Source organism: Coregonus lavaretus, assembly GCF_964263955.1.
Source record: "Coregonus lavaretus genome assembly, contig: HAP1_SCAFFOLD_570, whole genome shotgun sequence".
Lineage (NCBI taxonomy): Eukaryota > Metazoa > Chordata > Actinopteri > Salmoniformes > Salmonidae > Coregonus > Coregonus lavaretus.
In genome coordinates this window covers 83356-89242 of record NW_028159672.1, presented here as the reverse complement: position 1 = coordinate 89242, position 5887 = coordinate 83356, and positions in this window count along the sequence as shown.

Genomic DNA, 5887 nt, shown 5'->3' with positions numbered 1-5887 from the left:
GATAAAAAATATCCCCACAGCATGATGCTGCCACCACCATGCTTCACTGTGGATGGTGTTCTCGGGGTGATGAGAGGTGTTGGGTTTGTGCCAGGCATAGCGTTTTCCTTGATGGCCAAAAAGCTCAATTTTAGTCTCATCTGACCAGAGTACCTTCTTCCATATGTTTGGGGAGTCTCCCAAATTCCTTTTGGCGAACAGCAAACGTGTTTGCTTATTTTTTTCTTTAAGCAATGGCTTTTTTTCTGGCCACTCTTCCGTAAAGCCCAGTTCTGTGGAGTGTACGGCTTAATGTGGTCCTATGGACAGATACTCCAATCTCCGCTGTGGAGTTTTGCAGCTCCTTCAGGGTTTTCTTTGGTCTCTTTGTTTCCTCTCTGATTAATGCCCTCCTTGCCTGGTCCATGAGTTTTGGTGGGCAGTCCTCTTTTGGAAGGTTTGTTGTGGTGCCATATTCTTTCAATTTTTTTATATTGGATTTAATGGTGCTCCGTGGGATATTCAAAGTTTCTGATATTTTTTTATAACCCAACCCTGATCTGTACTTCTCCACAACTTTGTCCCTGACCTGTTTGGAGAGCTCCTTGGTCTTCATGGTGCCGCTTGCTTGGTGGTGCCCCTTGCTTAGTTGTGTTGCAGACTCTGGGGCCTTTCAGAACAGGGGCATATATACTGAGATCATGTGACAGATCATTTGACACTTAGATTGCACACAGGTGGACTTTATTTAACTAATTATGTGACTTATGAAGGTAATTGGTTGCATCAGATTTTATTTAGGGGCTTCATAGCAAAGGGGGTGAATACATATGCACGCACCACTTTTCCGTAATTAATTTTTTTGAATTCTTTGAAACAAGTACTTTTTTTCATTTCACTTAACCAATTTAGACTATTTTGTGTTTGTCCATTACATAAAATCCTAATAAAAATCCATTGAATTTACAGGTTGTAATGCAACAAAATAGGAAAAACGCCAAGGGGGATGAATACTTTTGCAAGTCACTGTACCCATCCAAAAATATTTTAAATGGCTGTAACTCCGTTACCTAGCACTAAATAGAGATTTTTGGCTGAAATATATATTTGAACAATTAATTGTTAATATTGCATTAAAGCACTAACAAATACCTACAAAAACATACATAGCATTAAGATTTGCCCCTGATTGTAAAAAATATATGGCTGTTTTTATAGTGGAAGTGTGACTCTGTTACCGCGTGAATCTTGCCTGCCCTAAAGGCTTTTAACATACTGAGTCCAGCCAAACCAAGCTGTACTATGCTGGTCTGGTTGCGTATCCACCATAGTAGTGAAAATAAAATATCTCAGTGTGAAAAGGGTACTAGTTTTCATAAGCAGTCTGTGAATTGCAGTCCAATGTTGAAGTATTAACCATAATGTGTTGGTCCTTGGTACACAAAAGCTTGAAAAACATTGTTCTACATTATGCCATAGACCAAGAGTAGACAGCTGATGGTCCACTGACATGTAAAGTGTGACCTAGAGCCAACACATATAAGAGGAAATCATGAAAAGTTAACTGTAAAAAGTTGAGAAACACTGTCCTACAGTTAAAGCATGCCATGGGCAGACCGTTAATAGCCCACTCACAGTGAAGTGTGTCCTGGAGCCAGATCACTTAGCCCTTAACCTGCTCCATGGGCGACTGAACCTGATGCTGTGCTGCTTCCAGCTCTGGTATTGTTAGTCTGGATAATGTGACAGCACAAAATACTAATTTCCGTTGTTCAATGGAGTGGACAATAAAGTTGCTTTATTATATTGTACTATAGTAGGCCCACATGAATTCGGTATTCCACATGAATTCGTTCTTCCACATGAATTCGGTCCTCCACATGAATTCGGTCTTGCACATTAATTCGGTCTTCCACATGAATTCGGTCCTCCACATGAATTCGTTCTTCCACATGAATTCGGTCCTCCACATGAATTCGGTCTTGCACATTAATTCGGTCTTCCACATGAATTCGGTCTTGCACATGAATTCGGTCCTCCACATGAATTCGGTCTTGCACATTAATTCGGTCTTCCACATGAATTCGGTCTTCCACATGAATTTGTTCTTCCACATGAATTCGGTCCTCCACATGAATTCGGTCTTGCACATTAATTCGGTCCTCCACATGAATTCGGTCTTGCACATGAATTCGGTCTTCCACATGAATTCGGTCTTGCACATGAATTCGGTCTTGCACCCGAATTCGGTCTTGCACATGAATTCGGTCTTGCACATGAATTCGGTATTCCACATGAAATCGGTCTTCCACATGAATTCGGTATTCCACATGAAATCGGTATTCAACGTGAAATCGGTCTTCCACATGAATTCGGTATTCCACATGAAATCGGTCTTCGACATGAATTCGGTATTACACATGAATTCGCTCTTCCACATGAATTCAGTATTCAACATGAATTCGGTCTTCCACATGAATTCGGTCTTCCACATGAATTCGGTATTCAACATGAATTCGGTATTCCACATGAATTCGCTCTTCCACATGAATTCAGTATTCAACATGAATTCGGTCTTCCACGTGAATTCGGTATTCAACATGAATTCGGTCTTCCACATGAATTCGGTATTCCACATGAAATCGGTCTTCCACATGAATTCGGTCTTCCATAAGGAATTCGCTCTTCCACTGGCATAATAACTGCTCCACTGCTAATATCAGCTTGATAATCAGCTGATTGTTGTGTAGAAGAGACAGAGTATATGGACCCTTCAGTAGCTCCATGGGGAAAGTGGTAGTTTACTAGTTCAGTACTTTGGGAGCTAACACAAGTTTTCAGCTCTAAGCAAAGATTACTCATCATCTAAACCATTAGAATGGCTCCATGGGAAACATAGTACCAGTTCAGAGTGGGGTCATCCTCCCCCTGTGTTACGTCTTGTTGGCAGGTTATGACGGCTGCTGTGTAACAAACCATAAGACATGGTGGCACCGCCCAGGCACCTAGCACATTACTCCAGGAGCCCCAGGCACCTAGCACATTACTCCAGGAGCCCCAGGCACCTAGCACATTACTCCAGGAGTCCCAGGCACCTAGCACATTACTCCAGGAGCCCCAGGCACCTAGCACATTACTCCTCCCAACGCCGGAGGAAGACAGACAGACAGACCAGGGGTTAGCCTGATATAATCAAGTTTGGTGCTCTTGCTATAAGTCTAGTCTGAGCGATCAAAGGCAGTTGTCACATACATTAAACACACATTTACCTCTACAATCCTCCTATGGCCATTATGTCCCCAAGAGAGAGGCTGAACATAGTGTGCTGAGCTGAAAAAGAGTAAGATAAGAAATTGCTAGGATAGCTGTTGTATAAACACCTCAGGAGATTCTCTAATGAAGCTGCACCTTATCTCACACACACACACACACACACACACACACACACACACACACACACACACACACACACACACACACACACGGCTATGATGCAGACAGTAATCCATGGTGACACAGCTGTAGAGGGAAAAACATCCTGCCGACCGTTTGTCACTTCCAACATACCGTGCCGAGTGCTGCTTTGATCAAAAATGCAGGAGTGCACACCCACTCACACCCCTCCGTCTCATATCCCTCCGTCTCTCTCATCTCTCTCTCCGCCTTCCCTCCCTCTGCCTCATCCCTCAATCCAAACCAATCTCACCAGAGGAGTGCATCCAAGTTAGAAAGAAACCGTGTGGAGAGCAGAGCCTGAGTCGTGATGTGGAGGCAACAAGCGCGCCTTAAACAACACAGTCAGTCTTATGCTCAGCCAGCTAACCCAGTCGCCCCAAACAACAAAAACCTATCTGTCTTTAGCTGTGCAAACTAGCCTAGCCGTGATGCTGTGGAACAAGCACGCCCCAAACACAGTCTGTCTGTCTTTAGCTTGGCGGGCTAACTCAATCAGCTGTCAATCTGTGATGGTTGCTAGCAGAGGAAGACAAAACGCTCGTAACTTCCAGCTACTCTTTTAACTTCCAGCTACTCTTTAACTTCCAGCTACTTTTTAACTTCCAGCTACTCTTTAACTTCCAGCTACTCTTTAACTTCCAGCTACTCTTTAACTTCCAGCTACTCTTTTAACTTCCAGCTACTCTTTTAACTTCCAGCTAAATAATACTAGAGACACACGAATTACATCATTTGAACGGAGCTCAATTTGTATGTTTCCCTCCTGTTGTGAGTTACATACCCATAGGCTTCGTAGTGGACGTGCGATAGTGTTACGTATGGTAGTGTGTGTGTGTGTGTGTGTGTGTGTGTGTGTGTGTGTGCCATACCTGCCCGTGTGTAGAGGTAGAGAGCCGTGTACCCTGCCATCCCTGCCCGTCTCTCTCTGTGTGTGTGTGTCTGTGTCTGTGTGTGTGTGTGTGTGTGTGTGTGTGTGTCTGTGTCTGTGTGTCTGTGTCTGTGTGTGTGTGTGTGTGTGTGTCTGTGTGTCTGTGTCTGTGTGTGTGTGTGTGTGTGTGTGTGTGTGTGTCTGTGTGTGCGTGTGCGTGTGCGTGTGCGTGTGCGTGTGTGTGTGTGTGTGTGTGTGTGTGTGCCATCCCTGCCCGTGTGTAGAGGTAGAGAGCTGTGTACCCTGCCATCCCTGCCCGTCTCTGTGTGTGTGTGTGTGTGTGTGTCTGTGTGTGTGTGTCTGTGTGTGTGTGTGTGTGTGTGTGTGTGTGTCTGTGTGTGTGTGTGTGTGTGTGTGTGTGTGTGTGTGTTAGACCTGCAGTCATGCTCCCTGCCTCCTAGTCCATTGTCTCCTTTTCCCCCTGGTTCTTATAATGACAGTTAATTAAAACCTGAATGGGCTCCCTGAATCACACAAACACACACACACACACACACACACACACTGAGATTAACCTTTTGGTACATAATGTTTCCGCCATCGTTTCCTATGACTGAAAAGAGCTCCTGGACATCAGAAAAGTGATCACTAACCTTGATTTGGATGAAGATTTGTACTTCAGTGAGTCGGCGGTGCAGGACATACTACTTACCCCGGACCATGCCCTAATCCCTGAGACTCGGAAGATTCTGGATGAGCTCCGTTCCAGACTATCCTATCAACGGGACCGGAAGAACTGTAATTTCATATGTTTCTCTGAGTTATGGCTGAACAAGGACAATACAGCAGTGCATTCGGAAAGTGTTCAGACCCCTTGACCTTTTCCACATTTTGTTACGTAACAAACGTATTCTAAAATTGATTTAATAAAAACATTTCCTCATCAATCTAGACACAATACCCCAAATTGATAAAAAAAAACTGAAATACCTTATTTACATATGTATTCAGACAGTTTGCTATGACACTCGAAATTGAGCTCAGGTGCATCCTGTTTCCATTGATCATCCTTGAGATGTTTCTACAACTTGATTGGAGTCCACCTGTGGTAAATTCAATTGATTGGACATGATTTGGAAAGGCACACAGCTGTCTATACAGTGCCTTGCAAAAGTATTCATCCCTCTTGGCGTTTTTCCTATTTTGTTGCATTACAACCTGTAATTTAAATGAATTTTTATATCGATTTCATGTAATGTAATTATTTTGCACTATGGCCTATTTATTGCCTTACCTCCATAACTTACTACATTTGCACACACTGTATATAGATTTTCCATGTTTCTATTGTGTTATTGACTGTACGTTATTGTTTACCCCATATGTAACTCTGTGTTGTTGTTTTTATCGCACTGCTTTGCTTTATCTTGGCCAGGTCGCAGTTGTAAATGAGAACTTGTTCTCAACTGGCCTACCTGGTTAAATAAAGGTGAAATAAATAAAATGGACACACACAAAATAGTCCAAATTGGTTAAGTGAAATGAAAAAAATAACTTGTTAAAAAAAAATCTAAAAAATTAATA